Source organism: Lissotriton helveticus, chromosome 3_1, assembly GCF_964261635.1.
Source record: "Lissotriton helveticus chromosome 3_1, aLisHel1.1, whole genome shotgun sequence".
Classification (NCBI taxonomy): Eukaryota; Metazoa; Chordata; class Amphibia; order Caudata; family Salamandridae; genus Lissotriton; species Lissotriton helveticus.
In genome coordinates this window covers 1,014,584,555-1,014,602,674 of record NC_136061.1, presented here as the reverse complement: position 1 = coordinate 1,014,602,674, position 18,120 = coordinate 1,014,584,555, and positions in this window count along the sequence as shown.

Here is an 18,120-nt window from a genome sequence, read left to right as displayed (position 1 = left end):
AAGAGCACGCCAAGTCCAAAGACAAGGAATCTGCTCATCTAAAAAAGAAACTACAATTTCCAAAAAAGAAGGTAGCCAGTATCAAGGTAGTAAACAATGCCGAGAATACTGAGGACACAACTGAAAAACGGAGAATGGGCTCAGACAATGCTAGACAGCGCAGCAGAAGTGAGCATAGCTCGCAAAGTCCTTATGAATCATCTGGAGACAGTGGACACGAATGAATATCTTCAAGTGGAAACTGCAGACACCAGAGTTAGCAAACCTCACAAAATATATGAAATAACTTTACGTATAGAAGGGGATAAGACTAGAAAAATAAGGGGACTATTTTGGGATAATCTCTCCAAGGGCTATGACATCCTTCTAGCTGAAAAAGACTGGCCACCAGAGTTTGTCAGGGAGTGCCCTCATGGCAAAGAAATAATTATGCCTGCCTTCTCAAATCATATCCCAATTCATAAAAAATACACACTTGCCAGAAAGTGGGCAGTAGCTCAAGCTCCTGCTTTATATAAAAATCATGTAGGATGGGATGAGGACTCTCCTCCTCACAAAATCCAGTTAAAATCACAACCTACTGCACAAAGGCAGTATCCAATCAAGCAAGAAGCTAAAACACAGGTAAAAGAAATCCTAGATCAATTAGAATACCAGGGGGTGATTGAAACTTGCACCTCACAAATGAACAACCCTTTGTTTCCGGTCTCCAAACCAGACAATTCATATCGTCTTGTTTTGGATTACCGACACCTTAACTCATGTTGCAAAACTTTTGCAGTGCAAAACTCGCATAGTGCTGCACTAATGAATAACATAGTGCGCAAAAAATACAAAACAACATTAGACATCTCTAATGGATTCTTTTGTCAAAACATAGCACCAGAGAGCAGATATTTGTCTGCGTTCTCAATAAATGGCACTCAAAAACAATTCTGTCGGTTAGCCCAGGGGTACAAGAATAGCCCAGGGGTATTCTCAGCGAGAGTAACAGAGTTACTACAAACATATGATGACGAAGCATTATCTTATGTCGACGACATATACCTAACAGATGATGACTTGGATACTCACTTGAAGAGAGTGAACACCATAATACTTGGGTTCGCAGCAGAGGGTTACAAATTCAACTTTAAAAAATCTAGAATTGCCCATCTAACAGTCCTGTTCTTAGGATACGAATTATCAAGTGAAGGCAAAAGCCTGGCTGACAATTTCCTAGAGAAATGTGCCGTACTCCAAGCACCTAGAACACTAAAAAACCTACAGTCAATTCTAGGCTTCCTAAATTTCGGAAGAACATACATTGCAAATTACGCAGAAAGGGTCAAACCCCTTTATGATCTAATAAAACCAGATTTTAAAAGAACCAATTGGACTCAAATACATACAGAAATTCTGAGATCCTTACAAACAGACATGTTAATTAAAACAAAATTAGAAACACGTGATAACACACGCAATCTTGTGATTCGAGTCATCCCAGGAAGATGCGGATTCACATACCTGACCTCTAATGAGGGAGAAAAGGTACCAATTGCATTCAAATCACACTTGTACACTAAGGCTGAAATGAAATTTAGCCCAACGGAAAAAATTCTTACTGCAACACAGACAGCTATAGCAAAAGAACGAGCCCTGGCACAAGGTAAACGAATAATAATCGTGACACCGATACCTGCCCTAGAGGCTGTAACAAAAGCAAGCATTCCAAATGCTAAAGCGCTCCATCCGAGATGGATACAATGGGCTAATTCTCTTGCTGCAACAGACGTGGCATACGAATTTGATCCTAACTTAAAAACACAAGAATTTCTCCAATATGAATTTGAATGTCCTCCGCCAACCGAAATTCTGCCTCTAGAACATTACGGCTGTATAATATATACAGACGGATCAGCACAACCCGCAGTAGGGGGTAAACAAGCTTACAGTGCTGCGTGCGCGATTGTTAAAGGTCGCTGGCACGAAGGAAAATTCAAACCAGCTATCACTAAGACACAATCTCTAGGAGATTGTACAGCTCAGCGAGCTGAACTACTGGCGTTCAAGATGGCGCTTGAAAATACCGATCGAGAATTCCCCACACTCATAGTGTGCGATTCGTATTACTGCGTTCAGTCTTACAATGAATACTTGCAGATCTGGCTTCAGAATGGCTTTAAGGATGCAAAAGAAGGCACAATCAAGCATAAGATGCTCTGGGAACAAGTAGTTCTATTACAAAAAGAACTACCAAAGACTCACGTGATACATACACTGAGTCATCAACGTGATGGCGTTCATGTTGCAGGTAATTCATTGGCTGATGAGGCCGCGAAGGCAGCTGTGCAAACGGCTTCCGTAGCGGCCATCACACGGTCAAAAACAAAAATAGACAGCGAAATATTACAGGCTGTCAGCGCTACAGGAAAGGATTCGATAGAAACACTCCCGAAAGGCTTTCCAGTAAAATACTCATACATAACTGATGCAAACAATGTTCCTTTTGCTCGAATCCCTGGAGTGGGGGATAGGGCGATTCCAAACATGGAACATAGGTTAGGACTGATAATAGCGGCACACGAAGGGCTTGCTTCTATACATGCTGGCGTCTCAGCCACAGTATCATTATTAAAACAGAGATACTGGTGGCCACAAATGAGAAGACAAACAAGGAACTATGTTTTAGAATGTGAAATATGTCAAAGAATGAAAGTATCAACGGTGAGACGTCCAGGGCAGACGCCCCTTCTAATCTCGGATAAACCATTAGCCTGTGTTTACCTAGACCACTGTGGTCCCTTACAAAGGGATGGTAACTATAAATATATCTTGGTTGCAGTGGACTCATGCACGAGATTCATATGGATGTGGCCCCAGCGAACGGCTGACGCCAGAACTGTTATAAAAGATTTGCGAGTCTTTATCGGCACATACGCAATTGGCATGCTGCATTCGGACCATGGTCCTGCTTTTAGCTCTAGAGCTTATAAGGAGGCCATGGTCAGCATGGGCGTTACATTGCGGTACTCTTGTCCATTTCACCCTGAGGGGAACGGAATTGTTGAAAGAAAAAACCGTGACATAAAGCAATCTATAACGGCAAAGGTATTAGGTTCGGGAGCTGGGTGGGTCAAACATCTAATAAGTGTCCAACGTAGTCTAAATAACCTGCCAAGAAATTCTCTGAAGGGATTCAGTCCGTACGAATTATTGTTTGGAACTAGGATGTTAGTCTTAGACCTCGACAGTCAGACTTCAGTGGTGAAGGAAAAAAGCTTTGATATCAAAGATCGTTTGGCTATTTTGCAGGACTTAAACGAAACAAGAAAAGACCTGAGCAACATAAAGTTGAAACAGCAGCCAACAACCACTGAAGAACCACCACCTGTCCCAGCAAGACCTGTCTGGATTCCAAAAGTCGGGGATCTAGTCAGAGAAAAGATCGCGGTAAAGAAGGAATTCGGGCCTTCTTACAGAAAAGCAGTTCCTGTCTTGTCTATCAACGGGACAAGATCAGTTGTACTACCGCCGCTTGCTGGTAAAAAGGAGAACCGAGTTGTATCCATCGACCTGGTAAAACCACAATCATGTGGCCGATAACAAATAGTAGGCCAAGTGGACTCCCGAAAAGTAGTAGAACACCAAGATTTGCTACAAACACAGAGGTTCAATCCAAGAGGCTAATCACATTCGAAACGCCTACAGAACTACAACAAGGACTATGCAACAATGCAATGTAACTTAGACCTCTGAAAACCCAAATAAAAACATTTAGCAGAGACACACCAATCTATAATGAAGTAACAAACGACTATGCAAGAAACAGTAATCCTGAAGCAATTGGAACAATTGACAGAACTGCATCCGGCTACTTCATAAACTTCGATGATTCCTCTGAAGGCTTCACTGAATCAAAAACACAGCCATCAACAAAAACCTTTAAAGATAAAGTAAAAGTACTTTTGAAACAACTGAAAGAAACATATCTGATTTCTCCATGGATTGAATTTTGGGTGGGTTTTGGTGCATTTATCCTCATACTTTGGCTCATCATGGTACTAACTTTGGGACGCTTCATTGAGGGAAAATATGCTAAAATGGACACAGCAAGTCAGAAAATCAACTTGATCCTCAAACCACACACATCTTCACACGTCGAGAAAAGAGAACTTTCTTCAGTCAACTTCACAGCCAATCCTATACCGGGTGGGGTAGCATGGGACAACACTGACTACGAAATTTATGGTCCGGTTGAAGTCCTGAAATATCCACACCAAATTAAGATCTCGTTGAGTGACTTTGTAAAACCAAGCTCATTTGCTGATGATTGGGACTTTGAAAGTATAAATAATATGATGTCTGACTTAGTGATGTCTGCTAAATTTACCAAACATGATTATTTGCAGGGTTCGACAAATTATGATAGTATGTACTGTTATAACCACTATGGTAACCATTTTCTACATAGATCTGCACAACCTAGAAATGTTTTAAATTATAATCAATGGGAACATTGTGCAACCCCTCCAAAAGGAAGCTCAAGAACCGTTTATGACAAATATTCATACTTTTCAGGTTTTAACACAAGTAATGCTGAAACATTTTATTTCAAATTGTCAAATAAGACAGGGACAAAGACCATGATAACAAACACGAAATTGATATATTCAGACTCATTCTTTGAACAAATGAATACTTTTGGTTTTGATTATTGGGACAAAAATGTTGAAGTAAAGAGTGTTTGGGGTACAAAAGAATGGCAAGTACAGGGTATAGAATCTTTGTTTAGAGCCTGCATGATCCCAGAACAAATTATATTTTTAAATGACACTGTTCAACAAACTACCTGTCTTGGCCTAGCCAAAATCAAAGACTTAAATAAACCGTCTACTCCAAAACCAACAATGAACAGCAATAGCTCTACAGATGAAGAGATAGACGTAAATTATGTATTAAACCAAAACAGAACACATCCTGATTGGAAAAAGTGGTTGATCTGGCCCACAGATACTAATAACTGTCAAGACAGATTCCTGAACAAAACACAGGGGTTCAAAATGACCAGGCCAGACCCTAGATATTCCCAAAGACAACACCCAGGAATAATAACCACCTACATTGTGGGCAAATTATGCCTTCAATGGCTACAAACTTCCACACTGGAAGAAATTAAGCAACACCTAACTTTACTTACTGATGGTGCTGACTTGCGTGATTTCATTATGGGACCGCGCAAACAGCGTCAGAAACGTTTCATAGCAGCCTCTGTATATGCAGCATACAACGAGGCCTGGAAGGTGACTCAAATTGAGACAGCAGAAAGAATACGGGAAATTGACCGTATTAATTTGGAAAAATCACTTTCTGTAGTGGACAATGGGTTAATGACTCTGTCCTCCAGAATTTTTTCTCTGGACAGCATTGTGTCTTCAGCAATCGACATAATATCGCAAGACTTACTGTTGTTACAACACGGTCAGTCTCAATTGCGTTCTATTGTGCAGCTTGGCTGGACGTTACAAAATCTGCGTTCAGGCTATGTGCCTTGGCGTTTAATCAACACAACGTCACTATTCAATATCTTTAACCTTACTGATAAACAAATCAGTATGGCACAAAAGGGTGCTGATTATACAATCCTGAGCATTGAGAAACTCGAGAGATTACCAGTGACAATGTCAGAACGACCTGTCAGTGAATGGATAATACATGGGATAATTAATATTCCAATATCTACCTTCAGGTTTCAACACTGCCAAAAATATATACAGGCTGGCATGTACGAAAATTGGGAAAAGGGTACATTAAAACAACATGGAACTTGCCCTATTCACATGCATGTGTCAGTAATAAAGGACAGAAAGTGTTTCTTAGTGGCAATAATTGTGCGATGTCACTAAGCGGTACACTTCTGTGTAATGGAATTAGTTTGCATGGAGCCTGTGAAGGGAACTCAAATAACCTTTCATGTCACCAACTAGGCGCACCTGCAACAGAGATAGAACCATTCTTTCAAAGACTCTATAATGGGAGTTACGTTCTAATTGTGGACCGCAGATGTTGTAGTCTTATGCCCGGGACTCCTTATCTCGTAACTACGACTGCGAAGGTCAAGTGCTGTGGACGCTTATTGTTCCCCAGCTCCCTTCCAGACAGGGAGGCAAGGGCATGGCCCAACTTGAAAATTACTTCTATTCGAATAGATACTTTAAGCAGAATGAAAACAGTGCTTCTTCAGACGCCGACCAGGCTCACGTCATCAAAAGAAACGTATGATCTCCTAGTCGCAAGGACGACTGCAAAGATTCACTCATTGTTATCAACTAATTCCCCCATACATTTCGCAGAAATCCTGAATGAAATCTTAAATATTTCTGATACCAGTGGAGTCTCAAAAGTATTTAAGACAGTATTTTCGATGGCATTAACACCATTCAAAGCCATACTGGGTATTTTTCCAGATTTCGTCCATTCGATTTTTGGCGGACTTCCCCTCATTTTGGGACTAATTGCAGGGATCCTATTCCTAGTCCTCATATTTCGTTATGGCAAACCATGTCACAGACAAAACACCTGCGACAAGGGAAGAAACAATCCTAGCCATTGGATACCGGGACCGGATATCAAAAATCCTGGGACTATCCTGGCTTAGAGACCTGAACATGACTTGGTTTCTTTCATTTCGACCAATGTGGCAACGATGTGTTTTACCTGTATTAAGGTGCTTGCTATGCGGAGGAGAATGCGTGTTAGACACCTGTCTGACGCTACAATCAGATGCGCCAATGGATGCAGAAACATTGTTGAGTCCAATAAAGGCTCATGCTTTGTGCTGCCCTCAACGGCTACCAATCCTGATGACGGCATTCGTGGAAACTTCACCACTACGATTAAGGGGTAGTGAAGTTCAAGATGAAAGCAGCATTGATCAGGTACGACCTTCTGTCAGCAATTCTAATCAAAACGTCAATGGAGACAATCATGCGCACGAATGCATGGTTACACCTTTTTCCGAGTTAGTGGAACTCTCCCAGGAAGCTGTTGACAGCTTTTTCGACAGTCTAAATGATATGATGTTCTCACCAGAGCAGAAATAGAGACTTTTGAGCAAGCTCGCACACGGCGTTCCCTGAATTTGGCCTTCAACTAGAATAGCAAAATACCATGAACAATTTTCCCTCCAGTTCACGGACAGCAATTTTTCCAGCAGCCCCAAAATATTTTTACGAATTTTTCGGGACACTTATTTTCTGCTTAAAGTAAGAACTATTCTTAGAGAACTAAAATTTCTATTTTTTAGATACTTTATAGACATTAGCTGCCCGCTGGTATGTTCATAATTATTTTATTCTGTGATGGAATGGTCTCGAAACTTTTTTCAGTATTAAGAGCCATTTCATGTGTAAATTCTCATATACAAATTAGTGATAATGTATAGATATGCGTGATTACTTTAGCATTATTCTACAGCTTGAGTGCATATATTACATGTGACTGTTTTTTCCGTATATTTGATAATTTCAAAATGCATTTATGTATTTTGGGGTGGTAAGGTATACACGATACTCTACAGTATGTTTTACTATGCATAGATTCGTAAATATGTCCATAGTTAGCGTGGAGTGGGTGTGATGTATTCCTATAGGTTCTGTATCGATCCCCCTATTCCTGACCCTATTCTGGTTAACAAGTTAACTAGCAGCCATCCCATGAGGCAGAAAAACCCCCATGATGCAGAAACCGTTATCTGATTAAGCCACACTACGGCACAGGAACGTGTTATCTGATTAGGTCATAACGCTTGCCATCTAATTAGACAAGCGATATTCCTCCAGCCCCTGATAAGGCATACGGAGTTCTCAAAACAAATCAAACCTATGACAGACCTGGGAAAAACCCTGCGGCCATTGTTTTGATTTCACCGAGAACTTCAGCAAAAGAATGTGCTAACGACCAAGTCGTATGACATCCTTATTGACGTATCTATGTCCATCCTTACGTCAATCTCGGCACCTTAAAGGTATAAATATTACCGATATTGCCCTATGCAAACACACGCGGTGGTGACGAGATCGGAGCAGCCAGACTTGCCGAAGCCCAGAGCAGAGCAGACCCCGCTGGCGCAGCCCCGCCTTCCTGACGCGCTGAGAACGAGACGCTGTTTTCTCCTGCCGAGAAATCCAGCTCCGGCGCTTCCGGGTAGCCCTCGCAGGCAGCCTGGAATATCGAGACCAGAGACGAGAGATACCATCCCTCATTCATCCTAGACTCCAGGTACAGAACTGAATAACCCCTCACAGAGAATTCTTGAGTCAGCCACTTGGCAAAACAAACTTAACTTAAACTGCTACTTTCTACTCCCGCCCACGTATTAGGCTTAGGTCAGGTACATCTGGGGTAGGCGTAGTTAGAAACACCAGTTGAGTACGATTAGTCAAATGTATATGTGTATGTATCTATTTTATCCATTTTAAACCATCATATGGCTTAGAAACCATATCAATGTTTTTACAGTATTATTTTATACTTCTGCTTTTAATGTATGCACTTTACTTAACCATAAGTATTGCAATAATATCGATCCATTTCTCTTGTATGAGAAAAGAGACTGATCAATAAATAACATCTTTTATTGAACACGCCCGTCTCTTCCTTTTCTCTACAATCTGGTGAGACTAAGAATGCACGTACTGACTGAGTAAAATAAGTCGTCTTTTGTTTTCACACGACTCTAGAGATACACTCTTGATTAGGGGAGAGCAAAGTTGTCATGTTCTATGGTTGTCAGAAACTAAATCCCTTCTTGTCTATCCAGGGAGGTTCAACTCCTCCTTGCCTATTCGAGAAAGTTTCTAGTGAACTCTGAGCTAGCTGGCAAACCCAAAACTTTAAGTCTAATATCGACAGTAGTAGACCTAGTTAACGTCTGGTCTAGGCCTATACTATTGAAGGTATTATTCCAATGCGCAGAGCCTATTGGGATAATAGGAACTACTCTACAGGAATAGTTAATTAAATAGGTTCAGTGTTCAGCACCTACCCTAATTAAATGTAGATTGGAGTTGGAACAGTAAATTAAAAAGGTTCAGTGTCCAGCACCTACCCTAATTAAATGTAGATTGGAGTTGGACTAGTAATTTAAAGAGGTTCAGTGTCCAGCACCTACCCTAATTAAATGTAGTTTGGAGTTGGAATAGTAAATTACATAAGTTCAGTTTCCAGCATCTACCCTAATTAAATGTAGATTGGATTTGGAATAGTAAATTAAATAGGTTCAGTGTCCAGCACCTACCCTAACTAAATGTAGATTAGAGTTGGTATAGTAATTTAAATAGGTTCAGTGTCCAGCACATACCCTTATTAAATGTAGTTTGGAGTTGGAATAGTAAATTAAATAGGTTCAGTGTCTAGCACCTACCCTAATTAAATGTAGATTGGAGTTGGAATAGTAAATTAAATAGGTTCTGTGTCCAGCACCTACCCTAATTAAATATTGATTGGAGTTGGAATAGTAAATTAAATATGTTCAGTGTCCAGCATCTACCCTAATTAAATGTAGATTGGAGTTGGTATATTAAATTAAATAGGTTCATTGTCCAGCACCTACCCTAATTAAATGTAGATTGGAGTTGGAATAGTAAATTAAATAGGTTCATTGTCCAGCACCTACCCAAATTAAATGTAGATTGGAGTTGGAATAGTAAATTAAATAGGTTCAGTGTCCAGCACCTACCCTAATTAAATGTAGATTGGAGTTGGAATAGTAAATTAAATAAGTTCAGTGTCCAGCTCCTGCCCTAATTAAATGTAGTTTGGAGTTGGAATAGTTAATTAAATAGGTTCAGTGTCCAGCACCTACCATAATTAAATTTAGATTGGTGTTGGAATAGTAAATTAAATAGGTTCAGTGTCCAGCACCTACCCTAATTAAATGTAGATTGGAGTTGGAATAGTAAATTAAATAAGTTCAGTGTCCAGCTCCTGCCCTAATTAAATGTAGTTTGGAGTTGGAATAGTTAATTAAATAGGTTCAGTGTCCAGCACCTACCATAATTAAATTTAGATTGGTGTTGGAATAGTAAATTAAATAGGTTCAGTGTCCAGCACCTACCCTAATTAAATGTAGATTGGAGTTGGAATAGTAAATTAAATAGGTTCAGTGTCCAGCACCTAACCTAATTAAATGTAGATTCGAGTTGGAATAGTAAATTAAATAGGTTCAGTGTCCAGCACCTACCCTAATTAAATGTAGATTGGAGTTGGAATAGTAAATTAAATAGGTTCTTTGTCCAGCACCTACCCTAATTAAATGTAGATTGGAGTTGGAATAGTAAATTAAATATGTTCAGTGTCCAGCACCTACCCTAATTAAATGTAGATTGGAGTTTGAATAGTTAATTAAATAGGTTCAGTTTCCAGCACATACCCTAATTAAATGTAGATTGGAGTTCGAATAGGAAATTAAATAGGTTCAGTGTCCAGCACCTACTCTAATTAAATGTAGATTGGAGTTGTAATAGTAAATTAAATAGGTTCAGTGTCCAGCACCTACCCTAATTAAATGTAGATTGGAGTTGGAATAGTTAATTAAATAGGTTCAGTGTCCAGCACCTACTCTAATTAAATGTAGATTGAAGTTGGAATGGTAAATTAAATAGGTTCAGTGTCCAGCACCTACCCTAATTAAATGTAGATTAGAGTTGGTATAGTAATTTAAATAGGTTCAGTGTCCAGCACATACCCTTATTAAATGTAGTTTGGAGTTGGAATAGTAAATTAAATAGGTTCAGTGTCTAGCACCTACCCTTATTAAATGTAGATTGGAGTTGGAATAGTAAATTAAATAGGTTCTGTGTCCAGCACCTACCCTAATTAAATATTGATTGGAGTTGGAATAGTAAATTAAATATGTTCAGTGTCCAGCATCTACCCTAATTAAATGTAGATTGGAGTTGGTATATTAAATTAAATAGGTTCATTGTCCAGCACCTACCCTAATTAAATGTAGATTGGAGTTGGAATAGTAAATTAAATAGGTTCATTGTCCAGCACCTACCCAAATTAAATGTAGATTGGAGTTGGAATAGTAAATTAAATAGGTTCAGTGTCCAGAACCTACCCTAATTAAATGTAGATTGGAGTTGGAATAGTTAATTAAATAGGTTCAATGTCCAGCAACTACCCTAATTAAATGTAGATTGGAGTTGGAATAGTAAATTAAATAAGTTCAGTGTCCAGCTCCTGCCCTAATTAAATGGAGTTTGGAGTTGGAATAGTTAATTAAATAGGTTCAGTGTCCAGCACCTACCATAATTAAATGTAGATTGGTGTTGGAATAGTAAATTAAATAGGTTCAGTGTCCAGCACCTACCCTAATTAAATGTAGATTGGAGTTGGAATAGTAAATTAAATAGGTTCAGTGTCCAGCACCTAACCTAATTAAATGTAGATTCGAGTTGGAATAGTAAATTAAATAGGTTCAGTGTCCAGCACCTACCCTAATTAAATGTAGATTGGAGTTGGAATAGTAAATTAAATAGGTTCTTTGTCCAGCACCTACCCTAATTAAATGTAGATTGGAGTTGGAATAGTAAATTAAATATGTTCAGTGTCCAGCACCTACCCTAATTAAATGTAGATTGGAGTTTGAATAGTTAATTAAATAGGTTCAGTGTCCAGCACATACCCTAATTAAATGTAGATTGGAGTTCGAATAGGAAATTAAATAGGTTCAGTGTCCAGCACCTACTCTAATTAAATGTAGATTGGAGTTGTAATAGTAAATTAAATAGGTTCAGTGTCCAGCACCTACCCTAATTAAATGTAGATTGGAGTTGGAATGGTAAATTAAATAGGTTCAGTGTCCAGCACCTACCCTAATTAAATGTAGATTAGAGTTGGTATAGTAATTTAAATAGGTTCAGTGTCCAGCACATACCCTTATTAAATGTAGTTTGGAGTTGGAATAGTAAATTAAATAGGTTCAGTGTCTAGCACCTACCCTTATTAAATGTAGATTGGAGTTGGAATAGTAAATTAAATAGGTTCTGTGTCCAGCACCTACCCTAATTAAATATTGATTGGAGTTGGAATAGTAAATTAAATATGTTCAGTGTCCAGCATCTACCCTAATTAAATGTAGATTGGAGTTGGTATATTAAATTAAATAGGTTCATTGTCCAGCACCTACCCTAATTAAATGTAGATTGGAGTTGGAATAGTAAATTAAATAGGTTCATTGTCCAGCACCTACCCAAATTAAATGTAGATTGGAGTTGGAATAGTAAATTAAATAGGTTCAGTGTCCAGAACCTACCCTAATTAAATGTAGATTGGAGTTGGAATAGTTAATTAAATAGGTTCAATGTCCAGCAACTACCCTAATTAAATGTAGATTGGAGTTGGAATAGTAAATTAAATAAGTTCAGTGTCCAGCACCTACCCTAATTAAATGTAGATTGGAGTTTGAATAGTTAATTAAATAGGTTCAGTGTCCAGCACATACCCTAATTAAATGTAGATTGGAGTTTGAATAGTTAATTAAATAGGTTCAGTGTCCAGCACATACCTTAATTAAATGTAGATTGGAGTTCGAATAGGAAATTAAATAGGTTCAGTGTCCAGCACCTACTCTAATTAAATGTAGATTGGAGTTGTAATAGTAAATTAAATAGGTTCAGTGTCCAGCACCTACCCTAATTAAATGTAGATTGGAGTTGGAATGGTAAATTAAATAGGTTCAGTGTCCAGCACCTACCCTAATTAAATGTAGATTAGAGTTGGTATAGTAATTTAAATAGGTTCAGTGTCCAGCACCTACCCTAATTAAATGTAGATTGGAGTTGGAATAGTAAATTAAATAGGTTCATTGTCCAGCACCTACCCAAATTAAATGTAGATTGGAGTTGGAATAGTAAATTAAATAGGTTCAGTGTCCAGCACCTACCCTAATTAAATGTAGATTGGAGTTGGAATAGTAAATTAAATAAGTTCAGTGTCCAGCTCCTGCCCTAATTAAATGTAGTTTGGAGTTGGAATAGTTAATTAAATAGGTTCAGTGTCCAGCACCTACCATAATTAAATTTAGATTGGTGTTGGAATAGTAAATTAAATAGGTTCAGTGTCCAGCACCTACCCTAATTAAATGTAGATTGGAGTTGGAATAGTAAATTAAATAAGTTCAGTGTCCAGCTCCTGCCCTAATTAAATGTAGTTTGGAGTTGGAATAGTTAATTAAATAGGTTCAGTGTCCAGCACCTACCATAATTAAATTTAGATTGGTGTTGGAATAGTAAATTAAATAGGTTCAGTGTCCAGCACCTACCCTAATTAAATGTAGATTGGAGTTGGAATAGTAAATTAAATAGGTTCAGTGTCCAGCACCTAACCTAATTAAATGTAGATTCGAGTTGGAATAGTAAATTAAATAGGTTCAGTGTCCAGCACCTACCCTAATTAAATGTAGATTGGAGTTGGAATAGTAAATTAAATAGGTTCTTTGTCCAGCACCTACCCTAATTAAATGTAGATTGGAGTTGGAATAGTAAATTAAATATGTTCAGTGTCCAGCACCTACCCTAATTAAATGTAGATTGGAGTTTGAATAGTTAATTAAATAGGTTCAGTTTCCAGCACATACCCTAATTAAATGTAGATTGGAGTTCGAATAGGAAATTAAATAGGTTCAGTGTCCAGCACCTACTCTAATTAAATGTAGATTGGAGTTGTAATAGTAAATTAAATAGGTTCAGTGTCCAGCACCTACCCTAATTAAATGTAGATTGGAGTTGGAATAGTTAATTAAATAGGTTCAGTGTCCAGCACCTACTCTAATTAAATGTAGATTGGAGTTGGAATGGTAAATTAAATAGGTTCAGTGTCCAGCACCTACCCTAATTAAATGTAGATTAGAGTTGGTATAGTAATTTAAATAGGTTCAGTGTCCAGCACATACCCTTATTAAATGTAGTTTGGAGTTGGAATAGTAAATTAAATAGGTTCAGTGTCTAGCACCTACCCTTATTAAATGTAGATTGGAGTTGGAATAGTAAATTAAATAGGTTCTGTGTCCAGCACCTACCCTAATTAAATATTGATTGGAGTTGGAATAGTAAATTAAATATGTTCAGTGTCCAGCATCTACCCTAATTAAATGTAGATTGGAGTTGGTATATTAAATTAAATAGGTTCATTGTCCAGCACCTACCCTAATTAAATGTAGATTGGAGTTGGAATAGTAAATTAAATAGGTTCATTGTCCAGCACCTACCCAAATTAAATGTAGATTGGAGTTGGAATAGTAAATTAAATAGGTTCAGTGTCCAGAACCTACCCTAATTAAATGTAGATTGGAGTTGGAATAGTTAATTAAATAGGTTCAATGTCCAGCAACTACCCTAATTAAATGTAGATTGGAGTTGGAATAGTAAATTAAATAAGTTCAGTGTCCAGCTCCTGCCCTAATTAAATGGAGTTTGGAGTTGGAATAGTTAATTAAATAGGTTCAGTGTCCAGCACCTACCATAATTAAATGTAGATTGGTGTTGGAATAGTAAATTAAATAGGTTCAGTGTCCAGCACCTACCCTAATTAAATGTAGATTGGAGTTGGAATAGTAAATTAAATAGGTTCAGTGTCCAGCACCTAACCTAATTAAATGTAGATTCGAGTTGGAATAGTAAATTAAATAGGTTCAGTGTCCAGCACCTACCCTAATTAAATGTAGATTGGAGTTGGAATAGTAAATTAAATAGGTTCTTTGTCCAGCACCTACCCTAATTAAATGTAGATTGGAGTTGGAATAGTAAATTAAATATGTTCAGTGTCCAGCACCTACCCTAATTAAATGTAGATTGGAGTTTGAATAGTTAATTAAATAGGTTCAGTGTCCAGCACATACCCTAATTAAATGTAGATTGGAGTTCGAATAGGAAATTAAATAGGTTCAGTGTCCAGCACCTACTCTAATTAAATGTAGATTGGAGTTGTAATAGTAAATTAAATAGGTTCAGTGTCCAGCACCTACCCTAATTAAATGTAGATTGGAGTTGGAATGGTAAATTAAATAGGTTCAGTGTCCAGCACCTACCCTAATTAAATGTAGATTAGAGTTGGTATAGTAATTTAAATAGGTTCAGTGTCCAGCACATACCCTTATTAAATGTAGTTTGGAGTTGGAATAGTAAATTAAATAGGTTCAGTGTCTAGCACCTACCCTTATTAAATGTAGATTGGAGTTGGAATAGTAAATTAAATAGGTTCTGTGTCCAGCACCTACCCTAATTAAATATTGATTGGAGTTGGAATAGTAAATTAAATATGTTCAGTGTCCAGCATCTACCCTAATTAAATGTAGATTGGAGTTGGTATATTAAATTAAATAGGTTCATTGTCCAGCACCTACCCTAATTAAATGTAGATTGGAGTTGGAATAGTAAATTAAATAGGTTCATTGTCCAGCACCTACCCAAATTAAATGTAGATTGGAGTTGGAATAGTAAATTAAATAGGTTCAGTGTCCAGAACCTACCCTAATTAAATGTAGATTGGAGTTGGAATAGTTAATTAAATAGGTTCAATGTCCAGCAACTACCCTAATTAAATGTAGATTGGAGTTGGAATAGTAAATTAAATAAGTTCAGTGTCCAGCACCTACCCTAATTAAATGTAGATTGGAGTTTGAATAGTTAATTAAATAGGTTCAGTGTCCAGCACATACCCTAATTAAATGTAGATTGGAGTTTGAATAGTTAATTAAATAGGTTCAGTGTCCAGCACATACCTTAATTAAATGTAGATTGGAGTTCGAATAGGAAATTAAATAGGTTCAGTGTCCAGCACCTACTCTAATTAAATGTAGATTGGAGTTGTAATAGTAAATTAAATAGGTTCAGTGTCCAGCACCTACCCTAATTAAATGTAGATTGGAGTTGGAATGGTAAATTAAATAGGTTCAGTGTCCAGCACCTACCCTAATTAAATGTAGATTAGAGTTGGTATAGTAATTTAAATAGGTTCAGTGTCCAGCACATACCCTTATTAAATGTAGTTTGGAGTTGGAATAGTAAATTAAATAGGTTCAGTGTCTAGCACCTACCCTTATTAAATGTAGATTGGAGTTGGAATAGTAAATTAAATAGGTTCTGTGTCCAGCACCTACCCTAATTAAATATTGATTGGAGTTGGAATAGTAAATTAAATATGTTCAGTGTCCAGCATCTACCCTAATTAAATGTAGATTGGAGTTGGTATATTAAATTAAATAGGTTCATTTTCCAGCACCTACCCTAATTAAATGTAGATTGGAGTTGGAATAGTAAATTAAATAGGTTCATTGTCCAGCACCTACCCAAATTAAATGTAGATTGGAGTTGGAATAGTAAATTAAATAGGTTCAGTGTCCAGAACCTACCCTAATTAAATGTAGATTGGAGTTGGAATAGTTAATTAAATAGGTTCAATGTCCAGCAACTACCCTAATTAAATGTAGATTGGAGTTGGAATAGTAAATTAAATAAGTTCAGTGTCCAGCTCCTGCCCTAATTAAATGTAGTTTGGAGTTGGAATAGTTAATTAAATAGGTTCAGTGTCCAGCACCTACCATAATTAAATTTAGATTGGTGTTGGAATAGTAAATTAAATAGGTTCAGTGTCCAGCACCTACCCTAATTAAATGTAGATTGGAGTTGGAATAGTAAATTAAATAGGTTCAGTGTCCAGCACCTAACCTAATTAAATGTAGATTCGAGTTGGAATAGTAAATTAAATAGGTTCAGTGTCCAGCACCTACCCTAATTAAATGTAGATTGGAGTTGGAATAGTAAATTAAATAGGTTCTTTGTCCAGCACCTACCCTAATTAAATGTAGATTGGAGTTGGAATAGTAAATTAAATATGTTCAGTGTCCAGCACCTACCCTAATTAAATGTAGATTGGAGTTTGAATAGTTAATTAAATAGGTTCAGTGTCCAGCACATACCCTAATTAAATGTAGATTGGAGTTCGAATAGGAAATTAAATAGGTTCAGTGTCCAGCACCTACTCTAATTAAATGTAGATTGGAGTTGTAATAGTAAATTAAATAGGTTCAGTGTCCAGCACCTACCCTAATTAAATGTAGATTGGAGTTGGAATAGTTAATTAAATAGGTTCAGTGTCCAGCACCTACCCTAATTAAATGTAGATTGGAGTTGGAATAGTAAATTAAATAAGTTCAGTGTCCAGCTCCTGCCCTAATTAAATGTAGTTTGGAGTTGGAATAGTTAATTAAATAGGTTCAGTGTCCAGCACCTACCATAATTAAATTTAGATTGGTGTTGGAATAGTAAATTAAATAGGTTCAGTGTCCAGCACCTACCCTAATTAAATGTAGATTGGAGTTGGAATAGTAAATTAAATAAGTTCAGTGTCCAGCTCCTGCCCTAATTAAATGTAGTTTGGAGTTGGAATAGTTAATTAAATAGGTTCAGTGTCCAGCACCTACCATAATTAAATTTAGATTGGTGTTGGAATAGTAAATTAAATAGGTTCAGTGTCCAGCACCTACCCTAATTAAATGTAGATTGGAGTTGGAATAGTAAATTAAATAGGTTCAGTGTCCAGCACCTAACCTAATTAAATGTAGATTCGAGTTGGAATAGTAAATTAAATAGGTTCAGTGTCCAGCACCTACCCTAATTAAATGTAGATTGGAGTTGGAATAGTAAATTAAATAGGTTCTTTGTCCAGCACCTACCCTAATTAAATGTAGATTGGAGTTGGAATAGTAAATTAAATATGTTCAGTGTCCAGCACCTACCCTAATTAAATGTAGATTGGAGTTTGAATAGTTAATTAAATAGGTTCAGTGTCCAGCACATACCCTAATTAACCACTTGGACGCTAAGGCATGTCGACCATTCCCATTGACTTTCCATTGAAATCAATGGAAAGTCCATGACGAGTTACCCTTGTCATTAGCGCTGAAGGGGTTAAATGTAGATTGGAGTGCGAATAGGAAATTAAATAGGTTCAGTGTCCAGCACCTACTCTAATTAAATGTAGATTGGAGTTGTAATAGTAAATTAAATAGGTTCAGTGTCCAGCACCTACCCTAATTAAATGTAGATTGGAGTTGGAATAGTTAATTAAATAGGT